Source organism: Ornithodoros turicata, chromosome 2 (genome assembly GCF_037126465.1).
Source record: "Ornithodoros turicata isolate Travis chromosome 2, ASM3712646v1, whole genome shotgun sequence".
In the NCBI taxonomy this organism is placed as follows: Eukaryota; Metazoa; Arthropoda; class Arachnida; order Ixodida; family Argasidae; genus Ornithodoros; species Ornithodoros turicata.
Genome location: NC_088202.1, coordinates 96,609,824 through 96,631,107, shown reverse-complemented (window position 1 = coordinate 96,631,107; position 21,284 = coordinate 96,609,824). Strand labels below are relative to the sequence as shown.

Sequence of the window (21,284 nt, the reverse complement as noted above, 5' to 3'; positions counted from 1 at the left end):
AAATATTCTCCCATGCCATGATGCACTTTAACAAAATTACTGACATAGGGTTCTTTGGGGTTTCTGTGTCTTAAGGTGTACCTGTAGTTGTATACTCTTTGTCCATGTGTCATGTTCCCTCCGTAAGGCCTCATCATATTATGACTCAGCGAGAATGCTGCATCACCAAGAAAGACGTAGGGCAGCGGTTTTTCCCTCCCTACAACGTGCACACTGTTATTACATATTTATTATGTTACTGATATGCAAAGCAGAACTGCAATATTTAATCATTTCCCATATGCCCTACCTGGAAGAGGCTCAGAAGGTGGGAGCTGCAGGTCTTCATTCGCCAACTTCTGGTAGAAGGGCGTCCGTTTGAAGACTGTTGAATCATGAACCCTTCCATTGGTCCCCACATTTACGTAAAGTGCCTGCAGACAAAATTTGGAAAGCTTGTACGTATTCCCCCTTTTCGCTCAACCGCTGGGTCATGACCTTCCTTTGTCTCCTCAGATGCAGTGCTCACAACTCAACTTCTTTGTACATTCGGTCCCCCTCTCTTTAAACTATGGTACATATACCATGTGATTTCGACTGACATGTTACCTAACAAAGAAGCATAAGCTAATCAAAAGCTTGCGTTTAATTCCCATTCATCAGCTCGCATCTCCCTGTGGTTGCTTGTGTTTAGTAACATAAATTGTTTTAATGTTTCCATCTCTTTAAACACTATCTTATTAATTTGCAAGTGCCAGACTTTTCCCATTTTTGCCTACAGTGATTGATGTGTAACACAAACTGACACACCCCAGATCTATCGAGTGTTCCACACTGTTTGCTTTCTTCTGACAAGTATAATTGGCATTTTACCTTCCCATCTGCATCGACGACTGCCATGAGCACAATGCTAAACTGTTTTTTGTAATTGTGGTAATATGAACCACTGTTGACGGGGCAGGTGATAACAACGTGCTTTCCATCAATTGCTCCAAGGCAGTGAGGATAATGGCACACAGAGAGGAATTTCTCAGCAACATGAAGCCACTGCACTGGTTCAGAAGGCAGCTTTATGTACCTGTAAGATTGAACACAAATATTTGCACACAACTATGCAATCTGCAACCAAGTGTCTACCTCTCTCCAACGATCTTGTTCAACACTGTGCATGTCTCATACACAATGTTATGAATCGTGCTGACACCCATTCGGTACTGGTAGTGCAGGGACCTCATTGATTCACCTGAAACAAAAAAGTGTTTTAGTGCAGAAAAAAGAAGGGCAAAACCATGCTAATATTCTGTGCATAAAATATTATATCCAATGATTTATTTGGCATACAACTTTTTCAGTTGCGCATTACCCACCAAGTACAAAAAACTATCGACGCCGTGTAACGTTAATCCTTATGTATTCCTTACGAGGCGTTGCTAATTGAGGCTCCAGCAGTACTTCATATCTCAATGCAATGGAATGCTAAATTGCTAAACGCCAAATTAGGTATCCACCCACTGTTCCAACAACAGAAGCCATGTTTGTGAGACTTCGGTCGAAGCATTGGACATTAATGTTGCTATCCAAAATAGGTCACAATTACAGGGCTAGTGCATGCGGACTTACCAGTCGCAAGGAAACGGAGCGTGAGGTCCAGGCGTTCGTCGGGTTTTATGCACTCGCGCATGTTCGTGTCCTCCTTCTGGATATGAGGTCTTACCATATTCAGGAGAACCTCGAACGACTCTGGACTCATGTGCAGGTACCTGCGGTACTCGAAGGGATCCGCAATGATGTCGTCAATGAGATGGTGATGAGCACCGTGTGTTTCCCTTCGCAGTCCCATCTTCTTGACCCACGCAGTGCGCACTATCTTGGGTGTACTGTCCTCCGACAGAAGCATCAGCAGCAAAGCAGCAGCTTGCTGCTTTTGGGAACCACTCATGACGTGTGGAAGTACAGACGAACTCCGGCAAACGCGGTAGGAAATTTGAGGAACGCTCGCAGGCAACAGCTGAAACGCCCTCCGAAAATGCGCGTAAATTTGCCAAAGCTGCCGCGCGCCAAACAGGGTCACAGCGCGATTGGCCGAAAATGATGAGAATGATGTCCGTTTTCGCACCATCTGGCGAGCACGGTGACAACTACTACATTCCAAGTTGCTCGCCGTGTGAAAGGGACGTGCAACCATTGCAACTTCTGTTGCGCGCAACTGTTGCGGGAGTCAAGTTGCAGCTAAAAAGTTGCATCGTGTGAATCGACCCTAAGAATGCACAGCACTAGCGTTGCATGCTGCACCTGCACCCTTAAAACATAATTTCACCAGGGTTGTTGAGTAACTCAGCTGTAACTCAGTTACTCGTTTAAGTAACCTGTATCTTTTTTTCGAGTGCATTTTTATAAGGCAGGCAAGCCTGGCGTGGTCCGGTGCGCCAGTACGGCGTTGTGCATACGTCCGGTTCCTTAGCTAAAACGTGCTTTGCCGTCTGCACTGTCCGCTCTACTTGACCGTTGCCCTGAGCGTAGTGAGGGCCTGACACAACATGTCGAATCCCATAGTCCTTCGCGAGGTTTCAGAACTGGGCCGACTCGAACTGCCGGCCGTTGTTGGACCGGATCTTGTCAAGCCGACCGAATCGGGCAAAAGTCGACGGCATTTTGCTAACGACTGCTGTAGATGTCATAGTTTTGAGCTCCGTCAAGTTAAAAAAACTTCGAAAAACAGTCGACTACAAAACTAAGATTGTATTTCACTGGCAGTAGAAAGTGTTGGCTCCCAGAATTTGCCAATGCCGTTCAGGAAAGGGTGTCTGCAGCAGAATCTCGACCCCCAAGTCCTCTGTTCGCTTGAGAAATCGGGCAGCGAAGTCTGTAGTCCTGTAACTGTTTATACCAGACGCTTAACGCTTATACCAGACCACCAGGCTGCGTCGCGAGCTCTTGCTCTGCATCTTGTAATACGCCGATGCTCAGTGTGAAGTTTCGCCATTACAGTTTCCCTCAGATTAGGTGCGGCGACCAGACGCCCACCTCTAAGGACAAGTCCATCAATCACGGACAGCTCGTCTGCGATATTTGCGAACTTCCTCAACTCTGTTGGTAGCTTCACAACAAGGACCGAAGTCCTATATACCATAGGGCTTCGATCCTTGTTGTGAAGGAGCTCATTATTTCATTACCGGCATCACTACCAACAATGGGGTAGAGTATCGCCCCTGGCGATGAAACTCCCCATTCATCATCTCGCAATAAAGTCGTTGTTTGGGTAGCAGGGTTGTAGAGTTGCCACTCCGGAACAAGAATGATTCCAGAATAATTTATCTTTTATAGAGCCCCGAATGGAATAGCCAAATAGATATTTTAAAAACATACTGGGGTGGGAATGGTATCATTACGCCTTTTCACAGGAACGGAATGACCTAGGTGTCCCTGCGAAAGTCTTGGGTTCAACGCTGTGTCCTTCTGCTCCTTGAACCCCCGATCACGCAAAGCGCCTCTCCAGTGTCACGGGCGTCGTCGTCGGAAGTCCTTCACGTGTGTGTGTGTGAGGGGGGGGGGCTATCCTAACCCAACCCAACCTAACCTAGCCTAGCCTAACCTAGAGGGCAGAACTACGGTGCGCGGCTCTTGCGGCAAATACCAAATTGGGAGCCATTGATGTTCTTATTGGAAATGACTCTAAGTGGGTTGAGACAAATTCATAATCCGTATAGATACAAACGTTTTTTTTTTATCCATCAGTGTGTAAAATTCAGTACCTACTGTTTTATCAATGCCTAAGTTAAATGCTCGTACTCAACACTATAATTGTCGCAGCAAGAGACTTTGGCCAATACCTCAGTGTAGGACTGAATATGATCAGCAAAGTATCCGTTACACTCTACCGAATGTCCTGAATGACTGTCCACGTGATTTGTTGCATGCTACGCGGAGAATTGTTTGTTCTCATTGTATATGATGCCTTAAAATGTGTCTGTTGCCGTCCACCAGACAATTGTTTCTGTAAAGGGGTTGTGAACTCGTGAAGTCACGCCGGTGTCTTTTTTTCACACCTCCTCACATGTATTATGTGGAAATAAATATTATTATTATTATTATTATTAAGTAATCTGATGACAGTGGAGGTTGCAATGCGGATGGGGAAGGCCATCTACGGTTCTTGATTACCTTGGGGCGAAAAAGAAATTGGCATTACAGCAGCACAAACTCAATTAGTTGTTGAAGGTTCCATTCAACTCGATAAGACAAATTCACAGAAGTAAGCAAGCGGTGGCTTGTTTCTCTATTTTTTTATTTTTTGTTCTGTTTTTGTTTGTTCTGTTTGTGCTTTGGTCTGCGAAGGGTGTCATTATTGTTGCGCTGAAAATGCTCTGTCGAATATTCTACTGCCCATGCCTCAGGCAAAGGCAGCAGATATGACACACGAGCCATCAACCGTACCACCGAGCTCTTCAAAGAGCCCTCGCACCAGGAGAAGTGCTTCCCTTTCTAGCCACGGATGCTTCCCTGCGTTGATCAAAAACAAGGCGACGTCCTTTGCAAAAGAGCAACTCTGCGTTTTCCTATGCCGTCTAAGCAAAACTACTGAATGATGATGCGGAGAAACTAATAATAATAATAATGGGGAGAAACTACTGAATGACGTGTCGCTACTCTTCGTATAGCAGGTCAGCACATGCAGCATCACGTAGGATAATTGTGCGGCCAATACGTATTCGGGAATTTCGTCTTCTACTTTTTAAACCGGTGTTCGTTTTCATGCTGCGGTAACAGAGCTGAAAGAGGATCTGTCTCGGACGTACAAACCAAAGATGGGGTGACGGGACCCAGAGCGAAATTTCTGGGAGGGGGGGGTGCGAGCCCCTGGAGCCAAAACTCAGACGGTGGCGACTACCCCCCTGCCCCACCTTCCGACGTCCCCGATCACGAGCCCAGCTGCCAACTGTATACCGAGCTCGGCTATCGTCTTGTGCCGAAGTAGTTATGGGCGATAGTCTTCCAAACACTATCGATAGCACTATCGGTGGTTGGGGCGACTACACATTTGACTATCGATATTTTGAACTATCGATAAGTAAGCTCGACACAGTCCAAACCCGCTTCCTGCAAAAATGTATGCTCCCAGTTGTATTATCAATCTAATCAAATACCTTTATTTATAGTTGCACAGTATTGATATTTTTAAAGTAATTTCGGACAGTTAGCATGAAAAAAAACGATTACATAAAACAGAGGAACTGTTCCGAAAAACTGACGCGACCCTGTTCTGCTTAAACCAACAAAACGGAAAAAGATTTCGTGGGTTGTTCTGGCTATGCGTATGGTTAACGTTAATCAGAGCAGTCGCATACACTGTCAAACTATCAGTAGTTTATGTTATTGTCAGGGTAATACGGGTTTGTGACAATTGAGGAACACTAATTCCTCCTAAAAAAACGCCCACTTTATAGCAGTGTAGATGTACAATAGTCCAATATTTCATATTTCATGAACCATTTCATATATTTCATATACCATTATGATATTTCTTTTTTTTTTTTTTTCCTCGAGAGGTAACAACCAATCAACACGATCGTCGAACTGCATGCGAAAAACGAGAATTCAGAAGGTTTCGTTTCTGATGGAAATATATTCACATTTTTTAGATTGCGAGTGACTCAACCATCGATAGTTTGCATGAGCGAATCGCAAATTCAGACGGTTTCGTTTTTAAAAGAAACATGAGAAAATATTTCAATTCGTTGTGAACAAAGTATTGAGAGTTTGCAGGAGCAAAACGCGAATCCAGAAAGTTTCGTATTCAAAAGAAACCTCCTCAAATTTTGAATTTGGAGTGAACAAAGTATTGATAGTTTGCAGGAGCGAAAAGCGAATTCAGCTGACTTCGCTTTCAAAAGTAACATGCTAACATTTAAAATTCGCAGCGAGCGAATTATTGATAGTTTGCAGTCGAGGCTCGTTCCATCTCAAATCGAACACGCCGGTACATTTGATGTCTCCAATGAACGGGAAAAATATATATGGTGAAGCAATCGGTGAGTTAGAATAAATAAACTTTTTGGAAACTCTGTGCAGTTCGGGAAATAGGAGACGAGGAAAAAAAATGCCTTTCAGAAGACGAAGTCGCGCGCAGGTTTGAGCGTCCCCTGCGTAGCTACTTCTTGTCGCATTGCAGTGATATCTTGCTCTGGCTTTAGACAACATAGGGCACAAGACGCTCCTGCTTTGGCAGTGCTGTATCGGTTTTCGTTTGTTTGGACAAAAATATCAAAGTTGACCCAAAGTGCCAAAAATCATATTCACTGCAAGTTTCCGAACGATGTACAAGAGGGATAAGATCGAGCTTTATGCCATTTCATTTGTTATTCATGGGGCTATCGTAAGGTATATAATTTGTTGCTCTGCTCTATCAGCAACGTAAGACATCTCTCTTTAAGTAGCACCATACCTCCACCAAATGACGAATTTCGATTCCTTTATCTGAAAACCACACAAGAAGCTTGCCTCGAAAAATTTCATATGTCGTAGATATTCCCCTATACTACACCAAGAAGAAAAATCGAAATTCGGACTTGATTGGTAGGTACACTGTGAATTTTTTGCCGGCCCTATACGCGGAGCCCAACCAAGCGGTGGCACCGACTCCCGCGTGGGGCAAAATCGAATTTTCCGACCAGGCATTCAACTTCTGCCCTCACATGAATACGAATTACTATCTTTTGAAGGCGTTCTGATCGTTTGCGTCCATGACAGTGTTATAATCGCTGAATGTAGACTATGCCACAACCAGGTGTCCTAGCGTTTTTCACTGGACGTAAGGCAGGTGTGATGCCACGGACGAAACAGCCCAGTAGAGCCCTGCACGGGCCCGGACCCCAGCCTCAGCACGGGCCCGACCCCGCCCGCGGGGCTGGCCGACCTTCTTATTGGCTGTGTGCTCCGGGCCTGCCAGGCCGGCCCGGGCCGACAAAATCGCCAGCACCGCGGGCCGAGCCGACAAGCATGTTTCCGAGAGTCTGGCTCGGCCGGGTCATGCAGCAAATTCCACACAATGGAGGAATATTAGTTTATATCATCGCGTGCTTGAGTCATTCCTGTGTTTATATATGCAAAAGAAGCAAAGGCCACTGTATATTATGTGTATGATTCGACCCTCTAGAAGATTCTCAAGCAACTTCACATTGCTCCTGACTCCTCACATATTTCACAACACGTTCGCAAAGCTTAGTGAGAGGGGTAGATTTTGGGAGAAGGAGTTTGTCGATAACATCCTCTACCTCCACAAAAACTTGTTAGTGTAACCATAACGCGCGATGGCGCGATAACGATGCCCGCGTGCCTTCTGGATTTAATTTGATCTCGTGCTGTTGCGATGTTAAAGTGCTCTTGTATGTTTGTGGCCTTGTCTTCTTTTCTCATAAATTTATATATAAATTTGTTTAATAACCGCTAGAAACGTGTAAGTCACGGCTGGAAATGCCGGGCTCAACTCGCTGAGTCTGCGGGCAGGGTCGTGCCTACTCACTGGGCTACCGGGCCGGGCCGTACCATTTGTCAACACGACCGGGCCAGGTCGTTCCCGGAAAAGCCGGCCGTGCAGAGCTCTACAGTGCAGTAATGATGTTTGATGTTTTTTTTTTCTTTGCGCAATAACATCAGAGGTCACAGTGCAGTAATGCAGATGTCTTCACACACGGTGTATAAAGAGCACTCAGTGCTCTTCTGTAGCAGAGGATGATGCGCAACTTGACGCAAGCTGTCTCCAGCGGGTTAACGCGATTAGGACCTACCCATGGTCGCAGCATATCCATCCGAAGATCGTGGATGCTGGTCAGCGGCGTCAGTCAAGCTGTTTCGGCAATGTTCACAAGAGGCACAAGGCAGCCTTGAGTGTGTTTGTAAGACACTGCACAACGACACTTTCCTCTGTGCGATTTTCGCCGCCCGGGGTCATGGGACCGTAGGAAAGGAAATATTTTAAAGAATGTCCGAAGTTACTGCGTCTCTTCTGACACAATGGGTACAGCGAAAACGCGTCTATGTGATAACCGCGTGGACAGATATAGTACATCTTGCAACATGCAAAAAGCATTCTGTTCTTGATGGGAATTGATGTTCTGAGGCTGGAACACACAGGAAGGACAAATACATACAAAGCCCTGCCTAAGGAATTAATGATGAAGGAAGGAAGTCACTGAAAAGGTTAGCCAGCAGTAGGACTCGGACCCACATCTTCTAGATCACCGGTCGAGGGCTCTTACCAACTGAGCTAAGCTAACACGCCTCTCATGTGACTTCCAAGTGTGCGTCATTTGAAGAGACAAAGACACACACTATTTGTCCTTTCTGCATTTGTATTTGTGTTTGCATGTATGCGTATTTGCAAGCGTTTTGTGTCAGAAACATTCCGTATTTCGAAACATTCCGCCGTATACACCTGTTTGCCAGGAAGTGTGTGAAGTGTGCGGAGTCGCAAACGTTGAATACGAGGCGCCAGGCCTCCGATGCTTTTCGTGGATAAAACGAGAATGAGCGGCTTGTCGGTCTCGACAAGAAATTGGAGAGACAAGATATACATTCGGAACATGCTGCATGCCCACGTTAGCGGAAAAGCCTCTTTTTCAATTTGAGCCCACCTCCGACTCTACCTGTCTACTCTACCTATGACTTCTACCTCCCACTCGGAAAGCGCTCTCGAGACGCATGCCACGGGACGTCATCAGGATCTCCTTTGAGCAAGACTGCGCCCACTCCTTACTATGAAGCGTCGACGAAAAGCGTACGAGGTCGTGCTGGATTATAATACGTAAGGACGGGAGCTGTCGATAGATCTTTGTTCACGGCCTCGAAGACATACTGCTGTTCCTATCCATGTCCAGGTGGCGTCCGTCTCTGGCAAGTATCCGAAGGGCTTTGTTTTCGTAACTAATCCTTGCAAAAATTTTATCAGGTGGCTTAACATGTCAAAGAAACCACTGTCGTCGGTGGTTGCATCCTTTCAATGGCTGCGACCTTTTCGGGGTGCACTGATATCTCGTCAGAATCCAAGACGTGCACGAGACACTGTATCTTGGCCGTTCTGAACTGACACTTCTTCGCGTTCAGCGCCACGCCAGGATTATTGAGCTTCTGGAAGACTGCGTGAAGGCGATGGTCATGTCCCCCATATCTTTCCCGTAAATCCGGATATCGCCCATGTGACAACTTATTCCGTCAGGGCCGGTCAAGATATGCAAGATTTCGCACTGAAGGAACACTGGCGCAGTGGCGATGCCGAAAGGGAGCCGCTGGAACTGGTAACGTCCTAAACTAACGGGGTGATGGACGTCGTCAATTCGCGCGTAGCCGGAACCAACAGAGCCTGCCAATAACCTGCATTGGCGTCGACCTCACTGAAAACCGTTTCTCCAGTTATCTTCGTGAGATTCTCTTGGCATCACCAATCGCTCCCGCACCAGCTGTCGGTTCAGCTGAGTGTATGATCAACGCAAAGCTTCAGTTTACCGTCTTCCTTCTTAACGACCACAAGTGAGGCGTACCATTCGTTTGCATGATCGAGCCTCTGAATGACTTGTAACTCCTCCATTCTCCTGGTTTCACCTTCTACTTCTGGAAGCAACGATAGAGGAATCCATCTCGGGATGGTAACATCATAGGGCTTACCTGCGGGAATCAGCCTCACGCTGTACGTGGCTTTCAGTTTGCCTAGGGCACCGAACGGCAGTCTGAACAGCTTTTGTCAGCTAGGCTGAACAGCTAGTCTTTTGCAACCGGATCGTTCTCTCTTCGGCGATGGCCATAATCTAAGGCAATATGTCGAGAGCTCTAAAAGCCAGCGTGTTAAGGAGTGCGTGCTGCAGTCCTTCCACCACGATTTTTCTCCACGTCTTCTCCATTCCACGCGATGTTTACTTCCGTCTGTCCAACCGTATAAGTATATCTTGATTCTTCTAGGGCCCTATAAAGCTTTCTTTGGACGCCCTTAAACATGACAACGCTCGCCATCCCATCTCGGTATAGCCGTTACGTCGGCCCCTGTACCGAGCTTAGATCATTCTTCCGTGTCCACTATTTGGGCTGCAATGTATGAGGGATCTGTTTCCTGCTCTGTTGATCACTGAAGAGTGCTCAGAAACACCCCTTCTACGGCATCTCTACGCCGTGTGGGTCGTCTGGATAACTGTCGTCGTTCAGTTGCATCTGCTGCTGGCGGTGCAGATTGACAGACCACTACGTAATGGCCTGCCTTCTTGCACCGGGTACACGCTGTATACTGCGTTCGAGCATGGCACCTATGAGATCCGTACCACGGACACGTAACCTCTTGCGACTACTGTCGATCTGGACGTGGATCTCCGACTGGACTGTTAGTCTGGTTCAGTTGTTGATGTCGCAGTTGCGATTGCATTTAGTGACCATTTCCCCTGAAGTATTTCGCCTGGGGACCGCAGTAGCGGTTGTTGAGCCACTGCATCAGAGTTCCTGGCCAGGGTTATCGAGTGTGAGGTTCGAGTCCAGCTGAAGTTCCTCACTCGATGTCCTGTCCTTCAAGCCAACAACCAATCGATCTCTCATAAGATCCCCTCTCAGAGCGTCGAACTCGCAAGTGTCGGCCAGTCGATGCAATTCTTTTATAATTCTTCTCTTCGTGGTTCAGTTGACTTCTATCGTTGAAGCGCTCTCTCTTTCATAAATCACGTTCTTACTGGGCACAAAATATCGATCCAGAGCCTCAGCCAATTTTGCGGAGTTAGACGTAGTTAGATGTAGCTAGGCATCCTCTGAACGAACTTCATGGACATGTAGACGGTGCGAGGGAAGACAGAGAGAGGGGAATAGGGATTGTCCTTCCCTATTCCCCTCTCTCTGTCTTCCCTCGCACCGTCTACATGTTTATGAAGTTTGTTGTTATCAATTAAACGTCTTGCTGGTTTTGAGCCTTCGTGTTTGTGTTTGTTTACGTGTTCTTGCCCATCGCTCAGGCTTGCCTATCATGAAATATGTGAGCTTGTGTGTCGTGCGGGTTAGGGAGCGGTTGCACTTTGTATAGGTGTGGATATGGACGGAAAAAAAATATGGAGACGGTGATTCCACGAATGTGGAGCCGACTACACCATAAAACTTAAAGCTGCCTGATCGGGGTCCGCTGAGAAAATTGGGAAAAAAATAAAATTAGAAACAGAAGAAATGCAAAATAATGTCACAGCTGGCACGCGACTCTGCGAGGTTATAAAGCGTCGTAGTAGCGAGCCTAACCCCAGTGTGACCGATGAGTTTGAAAGCTTGCAGGTCAGCCCTTCCAAAGTGTTGTGTTGCACAATGTGAATATTTTCTACTGTTACACTGACTCAACAAGATGAGAAACTGCCTCGGCTCCCTTAGGAGCCTTCGAATAAATGGGCACTATTCCATTGTGCTTAGGCGTCGAAACGTGGTAGCTGTTTCATTTGCATTCACACAAAAATAGTGTAGGTACCCTTTTCTCCCGCTCTCATGCAAACCGCTGTCCAACGTTACCAACGCGGGAAAGGCTCTGCGTAATGGAACTGCGTTTGAATTCCCCATTCCCAGGCCGAATGTCCATTTTTCATTCACGTTGTAACCCTTCTTAAGCCGTTCTTCGGTACCGATTGTATTGTCCCCTGGGACGTCGCAGACAAACATAGCTTCTGTTCACTCGGAGGGAGTATTGGGCGCGTGTTCCAGATCAATTAATACCAACACGAATATGCATGTATGCTTCTTCGTAGCATGAGCATCTGCCGCTGAAGGTGACGCTTTCTAATTTCGATTATGGAAAACTTTACTTATATTTGATATAAATAAAGTCAAAATATAAATAATGATATTTTTGTAAGTCTTTCAGTATCAATTTTCAAGCGCCGCTGGTTACAGTAATCGAGTATAGATTATGTCCGTAGCGTACTAACTTGCACGAAATATTCACTGAAAGTATCTAAGTCGAGTTAAGTTACTGAATACCAGGCAAAAAAGTAACTGAATAGAGTACTAAATACTCAACCTCGAGTAGTATTACTCGAAACGTATTTGAGTAGAATACGAAACACCCACAAAAGTAGCTGGTTGGTTTCAAGATACTATCAAGTTACAATTTCTGAAATTTGCTCTCGAACAAATACAAACAAAGCGAAGACAAAAACGGATGACAATACACGTCAAGGTCAGGTGACGAACTCAATTTCTGCCCGTTTTTTTTACCAAATTCTGCAGCTAAACTCAACAAAACGGGATGTTGTTCGGATAACTCTCGTTTTCCTGCGATACATGAAAACAGGAAGAGGCACACAAAATGGACGTAAGTTAGGAAGCCATCCTTCAACTGACCTATTATTTTAATCAGGAGTTCATTTAAAGTATTCACATTTGTAACACGATACCCCCGACATTCCCCAACAGACCCCCCCGAGCATTCACCAACAGTCCATTCGGGCCAACACATTATCCCGCGTATCAACTTTCACTGCAGCAAAGCCCCCCCCCCCCCCCCCCCGCTTTTGCAGGCTAAGCGGGAAAACGACAGGGGTGCCCCGGAATATCTGAGATGTATGCACATGCAAGCGGCATTGCGCCACCAAAACAGACGAAGTTAACCTTTTGCTTGACCTTCTTGTCTCAAAAAGAAAAAAGAAAATGAGTATCTTAATAGTAGCTTAGGAAATGAATACAAGTTACTGTCAAGAGTACTGAACTAAGGATACTAGACACTGAGTTTTAAAAGTATTTGTAAGGTATCGAGTTATAGTAAGATAGAGTAACTTAACCTAAAAGTAAGATAGAGTAACTTGAGTAGAGTATAAAAGTTACGTACAAGTCTGCGTACCAGTAATCGAAAACTCACTGTACTACTGATGACGTGATGGCGAAGGTACCGAAATTACCGAAGGCAATTTGAATTTAATTTAATTTTTCTCTTATCTACATATATCACATTCATTACCTTTAAACTCAACTTTCATGCTTCAATTGCCTTTAATTACCTTTAATTACCCTTACGTCTCACTCTTAATTACCTTCGACTACTTCAATTTCAAATCACTTTACCTCTGTAGAGGAGGTGGTCCTCCTCTACATGAGTCCTGACCGGCGAGGATGGAATGTCCCAGCGGGCAGATGGTCGTGGACTCACCCTAGGACGGTGCAGGTAGAACTGGCTGGTAGGCGCGGTGGCGCGCGCCAGTGGAGGCACGTCTTCGTCATCGCACACGCCCCCCCCCCCCCCCCCCCTTGACGCGTAGCAGTGTAGAGCTAGTGGTTGAGGTCCGCGTCGATACATGAAGAGGAGGAAGACGGGCGACACGAGGAAGAGGGACGGCTGGTCTTGCGTCTTGTACTGAGTGGGCAGAAGTGGCGGGATGAACGGTGCAGACAAGAGCTAGCCGGGAGGGTTCCAGGGGCGGGCCGAAGCGGAGAGCAGAGTAGGCAGGTAGGCAGAACGTAATGCAGGATGGGGCGACAGAACCACGATCGGTTCGTGAGCAGTGAGCTCGTAGTGTCGCCAAGAATAGTGCCGGGGCACAGGGGAGACCGGGAGTAGAACTCGGTGGCCTCCGTGCGTGTCCCCGGTGGAACGTTGGTCACGGTGCCTCTTGAGCGCCATTGGATGGGCTGCCAGCACCCTGTATCGAAGACTGGTGGGAAGGCAAGGCGGGCAGGGTTCTTGGGACTGGCATGACGATGAGGATGGGGCCATGCAGCCACCAGCGGCGTATCGCCACCGGTATATGGGAGCATGATGCTCGTGAAGGTGCCGCTGGTGAAAGCCCGAGGAGTGCCATCGCGAAGCATGTGGCGACGTGACGCACAGTGAGAGACCATGGCGATGTGAGCTGAGTAGATGAGCGAGCTGGGTAGAACCATGGTGTTGCGCGGCCGGGCGTTGCGATGAGTGGAGCCGCGGTGAATTGACGTCGTCGCCTAGCGGTTCCTCGGTAGAACGATGCACCGTACCTTCGGAGGTGGGCTTGCAGGAATTTGGGATGGCACTTGGCCGAATTATGCCGAACATGGTGTTCGTTGTTCGGGTCACCAAATATAGAGGAGGTAGTCTTCCTCTACATGAGTCCTGACCGGCAATAATGTCCCAGCGGGCGGATGGTCATGGCCTCACGCTAGGACGGTGCAGGTAGAACTGGCTGGCAGGCGCTGTGGTGCGCGCCAGCGGAGGCACGTCTTCGTCATCGCACACGGGCCGCCACACCTCCATTTACATTTACCCTCTTATATATACCCGCGTATATATATTTGTATTTCTACTCTAAAGGAGACCAGTAAAGAAGGGGACGGATTCCAAGCCTCAGCTAGCTTGGACAGTATAGATGGCGTGTTGTCGTCCATGCATCCACCACTTCCACTTGCCATGACTACGTAATTAGTATATACTTGAGTATGGAGAGAAAACAAGGGAACGAGCAAAGAAACGTACGACACTAATACCTTTATGCTATGAGGACTTCCAGCGTATATATATATAGGAATGGCATTATTCCACTAACTCAACTTACAAATGTGTGTTATTTTTGTATTCATACGCGTCGTCGTCTAACTCTCAAACTAGATATTTCCATTTCCTCAGCTATTATTGGAAGAAACATAGGTAATTATGCAAGATATATGAATTGAGAAAGTCAATATTGTGGACTTTCGTTGAACAGAACATCGTGTTTCCCATAGATAAACGTACGGCAGAGTTCCCCGCTAGGCCCAACTACGATTTATTTTGACAGTGTGGATTTTAAGCGCCAATGTGGACACTTTTTGGGGAAGCCCTGCTTTTGACGTAATTAAAGAACTAAGACACCTCAATGTATTCTGCCATGAGGACAACACGACGAAAATAAGTCTCTGGGAAAAAATCCGTGACGGTCTTCAGCTACCCATCTACTTGCGGACAATTGAGGAACCTTCCGCCGTCACTCCTAGATATGGACACCTTTTTTCAAACCCTCAGTGCTAATGGATATTCCAAGGACAGCAGACGGAATGCATACCTTCAATGGAGGGCGACGAGTTCTCAGGTTAAGCCAACTTTAAGAGTAGGTGTCCGCAATTCTGGGAATGAAATTAATGTAGGATTATTTGTGTTTTGTGAGTTTGGAAATGGGACGTAATTGTTTTGCTTAGGGCCACGACGTTCTGTAGACTGGACAACGGAAGAAACGCCCCAATCCAGCGTCAGAATTATAAGGATAAGAGAATTCAGAGTTAGAGACGCGAACGCATTGAACGGAAGCTATCTTATCAAATGAGTGTCAAATACCGTGAAAAGAAGGATGAATAGCGCGGAGGTAACTGGAATAACTAGTTGCGGAAGGCGAATGGTAAATTCGTAGCACTGTGACTGTGCAACGTCTACGTTTCGAAAGTTGTGTCGACTACATCTTACATTTATCAGGAGAGAGAACTCCTAGGTAACTTCTGAATAAATGATTTTTGATCGCTGGGAGAACAATTCATTTTATGACTCTAGATTTCTCTGCTTCCGGATGGTTCCTCCCATTTCAGGGTTTGCGAACGCTCATGTTCCTGCAAATACTGAATTGCCTTCGGACTTTTGCTAAATCGTTCCTCAAGGCACTGTCACATCTTTCTTAGGTTCATTAAAAATCTTCAACAGAATAGCGTGGCAATCCGGACCTGAATTCATAAAACTGCGATGGACATACTGGTTCCCCACGGCTAACTTCTAAAACTGCTCCCACTGGAGGCACATCACAGTCTTCGCGATGAATGTTTACAGCCCTGTTAGGAACGAAGAACGTTTCGCGAAATGTTTTTGTCACTCTGACCCAGGTGTCTCCTTTTGCGTTGAGCCACAAGTGCTCGTGTTGCCATTTCTCGATAAGTTGTCAGTGCGCCGCTGTGTCGTTTCTGTACGTAGCACACTTCGGAAAATGCCACCCGCTGCCTCGCAGACAGATTAACTTCTGTTTGCACGGCATGCGGTAAGCAACAAACAAAATTCTGTGATCTGCAAAAAGCCGCGCATTATGTTCTTCGAGCGTAACAGATCAATACGCCGTTCAGAAGAACCGTGCCGTGTATCGAGATGCGTCTGTGGCGACGCATGGAAAGAAATGAATGTGCTGATTGGGCGCTAAGGAGATTTTTTCTCAACAAGAACAACAAATATGTGATGACGTTGTAATGGGAGTGTTTTTTTTTTTTCTCAATCAATCTCTGCAAAAGCAGCCTTTTTACGTCCGTATAATTGGAAAGAGGGGAGGAGTCACCGTACAACAACTTATTTCAATGATGATGATGATTAGAGTGTTCCGTAGTGTTGATGAGGTGAAGGTACCGATCCCTTGGTCGGTTTGCTGTCTTGGTCTGGAACAGGGAACATTCGTGTGGACAAAATAGAAGACACGGAAGGGCCTATATTGAGTAGACACTGATTAGACGAATGCTCTCGAAATAATTACCAGTCAACCGCGAAGAGTTCCACGGTCGTTGTCCGGATATGTCGCAAAGACATTGCCGATTTTCCCCGGACGTCCGCGGACAGCACTCCGGTAAGGGGACACTGCGACAACTGACAGAGTCAAGTCGAACCAGTGCCACTCGCCAGGTGAAGATCCACTACGCCCTTGAGAAGACGTACGCTCCATGGGAACCTCCGGATCACTGCAGCAATGCTTCACTTTTTTTCTTTTTTCTTTTTGTATGTTTCCGGAGGTTTGCGGAATGGTAGTCGCATGCTCGCGAGACGGAGAACTCCACTCGATGACACGTTAGGGTCAGACCTGGCGAGGTAAATGATGTCGTTCTTCCTGTCTTGCAGTAACTATGGAACGCACGGTATTCTATGTGGATGCAGGTCACAGAAGGCACACTTCTCGCCCTCTCTGCTGATTAGCCGACATTGCCGTGGAGCTTGACCCCTGTGCCACGTGCATTTGGTGCAGTTACAACGAGGAGGGCTGACAGCGACACAACTTAAAACGCCAACCAAAACTTGCCACGTTAAGCTCTGCTTTTAGCGTAGAAATGTGTATGATTTATTTATTGACATACATTGCAACACTGATAACTGAGGTAAGCACATGTGGCGACTCACTATCACGCATATCACTAAAAAGGGCACTTGCCTCAGTTCAGGGACATTAGTAAATCCCGCAGCCTAGCGCAATCCTCTGAAAATGACTAGTAAACTACACACATTTCTAACAGTGTCTCCAGCGCTGTCTCACTTTGTGCAACAGTTAGTCCACAGTCACCTTTACTGGGCGCGCGCACTGAAATCAATCCTGTGTTCGCGAGGCGCCGAGGATATCTATATAGTGTCGAAACCCGATAAACACAGTGTTGCCATTCTAGCGACTTAGTCGCCAGATTTAGCGACATTCGGAGCAGGTCAGAGACGAAATCTACTTTTCTGGAGCCTAGCGAGAAATCTAGCGATTTGAACGGTCAACCATCAACCGCCCAACGTTGTCTCGATCAACCAAAGCCCTCTGGAACGTTCTCAATGGCTTTTAAATCACAGGAAAACTTCCATTGTAGTCAAAAGTAGTTTAAAACATATTTTAGGGACGTGTGGCTGTGCAAGTCTCGGAGATATGGATTGTTTGGTGCGAACACCGAGTTTCTGGGCCTGCATATAAGATTTCATTGCCCCGCCCACCTCATCATTATGCAACGTATGTGTGTGTATGTGTGTCATTGCCTTTGGAGGCGAAGGGTGCCGTATAACACGAAAAATGTTACCTGAACTCTACATAAAGGGTTTGCCGACCAGCGTTCGTAATTTGCTCTGTTCCAGGTTTCGGAAAAAGCAGTGAATGTTCCTAAAAACGCGTTTTTTATAGAGTCGTTATGAAAGCCAAACCTTTTTTATAGCTTTGAGTCTTCAGAACACACCACATAATATCGACACTAAAAGGTATTGCAATGCGACATCCCGACGTTTAAAAACGCGTTTTGCATGAATGTTCTGGAATCACCATGACCATGCATGATGTCCCTTGCTCACACAGCTCTAGATATTAACAAAAAGCACCCGCAGTGGAGCTGTAACTAACTCAGTGTTGTACCCACTATACCAAAACTAAGTACGAAACACCGCTACCCCCTTCTCGACAGAAAAGTAGCGCAATACTAGCGTGGATACAAATTTGGAAAAGTAACGAGATACCGCTACCATTACAAATTATAAGCAATGTAAATACACTATGCCGCTAGTTATCCGCTACCACCCTTCTCCTGACACCTGACCGTAGTCATCTCGTTGCCGAATGTGTCTAGAGATAGTGCAATATTTAAGTTCCCTCACATAGCTGGCATGCAGTATAAAGTACTACTTGCAGCTAAGATATATTATTTCATATTGTCATTGACCTGGAGATGATGCGCATTTGTGACAGTTCAATACACAGCACTTGCGTGCGTTTAATAATTTTCACGTCAGAATGTTTGAAACACAAGACGATCTTTCTTCAGTTACAGTATTTTTCTGAGATGTCCGCAGATCCCAACTCTTCTCCTCCATCCGCTTCCTCTCGACAGATTGATCAGTTTTCCCTGTGATCAAGTGGCACAACTGCCATCACAAGCGACCAGTCATCGTGTCATCGATAAGTGGCTATCAGGAGGTGAAAAGGTCAAACGAATTGCAGTAATGTTAGCTCTCGCCAGGGCCAAGGTCAATCGCCGTGCACCTACACAAAGCAAGTGTAAAAGAGCATTAGTCAGCATATTGGCGTACACTGACCCCCGAATAATAATAATAATTTTATTATTATTATTATTATTATTATTATTATTATTATTATTATTATTACAAATATCACCCCCCTTTTGCAGTGTCCGTGCCTACTTCTTTCCGTAATCATCATGTAGCATCCGATACTTTCGATCTTCGTCGAGGTGATTACGTTGGTCTATATCATCATCTCGCAGCTGCTAATTTTGAACCCGTTTTCAATGCCACTGATGCGAACAGTGCTGCTGTTTTATTTACGGATATTGTTCATTGAGGTATAAGTTCCTTTGTCCCCACTCGGACCATACATAAAGTTCATAGTTGCCTACTTAGTTCTCGAAGGAGACCAGGTCTTACCTAAAGAAGAAAAAATTCCACCACTGGCAATTCAAAAAGCACAACTCCATAACACACTACATACTATTTGCTCACTACCGGACACTTTTAAGCAGGCACAATCATGTGACTATGCAAATCGCATCAAATCCATTGAAATGGATCTCAAGAGTAATCCTAAACAATTTTGGAAACACATGCGTCTTTCCAAAAACGAAAACAGTCTATGCGCTTTGAACACTAACGGTGGAGTATCTTCTAACCCAACCTCGATGTCTCAGCTCTTCGCTACATATTTTTCTTCAATATATAAACGCGGTAATACACAGCCAATTGCGAATTCGAGCTCCGTGTCGAACGCATCTTATCACCTTCCTTGTATAGCAGTGTCCCACGAGGAGGTCATCGCAGCTATTCGGAAGCTAAAACTTACTTTGACCCCAGGGGCCGACAAAATTCCTGCAGTATTCGTTAAAGCCTACGGTGACCTCCTTGCACCCGTCCTCCTTCATGTATTCAACCTGCCTCTACGAGACTCTGTGTTCCACACCTGCTGGAAAACTTCGGTTGTCGACCAGTCCACAAGTCTGGCGATCCTTTAAATGTGTCAAACTATCGTCCTGTCAGTCTACTGTGCGCGTTTTCAGAGGTGTTTGAGCAGGTAATCTATGATCGCACGTTTTCTTTTCTCAAGTCGCAGATATGTGAACAACAACATGGTTTTATGCCAGGCAGATCCACTGTCACCAATCTTGTATCGTTTATGTCCGTCGTGGATCCTTGTGTCTCAGAACGAGGACAAGTAGATTCAATTTATTTCGACATTTCAAAGGCATTTGACATGATGGACCATACTATTTTACTTCACAAACTTCATATGACTGGTCTCGGAAACGCCCTCATTGCTTTCTTCCTTTCGTTTCTGAGTAACAGATGCTGTGCCGTAAAGGTGCACGGTGCCTTTTCTTCTCCTTACTTTCCCCATTCAGGTGTTCCTCAAGGCTCAATTCTGGGGCCGCTCCTTTTCAATGTATTTATTAATGACTCAGCTGGGCATATTCGTCACTCTCATGTTCTTCAGTGCGCCGATGACGTGAAGGTATTTAAAGTTATCCACGACCAAATGACGTTCATAAGCTACAAACTGACGTTTCTTCTGTAATTGAATGGTGCTCTAAAAATGGGATGACTATTAATCCATTGAAGACGAAACATGTGACTTACTCAAGAAAAACCAACATAATATGCAATACATACATGTACTCCGATGCCATCAAGCGTGTCGATGTACTGAAGTATTTGGGGGTCATTTTCGACTCCCAGCTGCGCTTTCATGATCATGTCTCTTACGTACGGTCTTCAGCTCTCAAAATTCTTGGCTTGCTCACATATACATGCAAAATCTTTTCCACACACTCTGAATTCCTTCACCTGTATCGTTCCTTAAAATGTCGTTCGTTCGTTCGTTCGTTCGAAATGTCCTGCAGAACTCTGTCCAAGGCAGTTTCAATGACAGTCCCTGTGATCGCATTGCATTATTCCCTAATCTGAATGAACAAAAAGTGTTACGAAGGCGTGCAAATGGTAAATTCGTAGTAAAGAGAACCAAGGTGGGAGCTATGCTGCCACAAAAAGTACCTGCTTGTGCTGTTTCCACGCAGATGTCAAAATCGTCATCGTAGATCTGTAGGGTACGAAAGACAGCATAATTATCCCACTGCGACACTACGTAGCGCGCCACCAGTAAAGAACGTCAAGCACTTATCACGAAAAAGAGTACACGACACTAATCACTGTAAGGCGCTTGCACATTAGTCCATCTTCCCTCAGGCACAGTACCGTTGAGATACCGTCGCAGGACACCACAACCATTCTTTCGCCGTAACTTGTTATAATCTTCATTGCTGGATTCGTTGCATGCGGTATGCACGACTGTCTGGAGTGACGAGTGACGCAGTTTCTTCCCTTAGTCTCTCGCCCATTTTCACGAAGAAACACAAAAGCAGCAGACCACGTACACTGGCCTTGAGTGTTTCCTAGCATGACCTCAAGATGAAGCTAATGCATTCCCCCGGATTACTGCCTTTGGAGTATTATGGTCACCGCTGTTGTTCCTGGGATAGCATTGGTACCCCAATATCTCTAGGGAGAACAATAGTCAAGCAGAGAAGGAGAGTAGAAAGCGGTTCTGCACAACAGCATATTCCAGGTTAAAATACGCATGTACGAAGGGGATCTCCCCTCGTGTCTGTTT

The 21,284-nt window shown here is 46.0% G+C and overlaps 1 protein-coding gene and 1 long non-coding RNA gene across 3 annotated transcripts in view; one reads left to right on the top strand and one right to left on the bottom strand.

Moving 5' to 3' along the window:
- Positions 1-21,284, top strand: part of LOC135385817 (hemicentin-2-like) — a 317,127-nt gene that overhangs the window by 222,501 nt on the left and 73,342 nt on the right. The window lies entirely within an intron of this gene.
- Positions 18,391-21,284, bottom strand: part of LOC135385818 (uncharacterized) — a 69,062-nt gene continuing 66,168 nt past the window's right edge. For both annotated transcript variants that reach the window (XR_010420506.1, XR_010420505.1), the window contains exon 3: positions 18,391-18,650. This is a non-coding gene — a long non-coding RNA (uncharacterized LOC135385818). The remainder of the gene's footprint in view (positions 18,651-21,284) is intronic.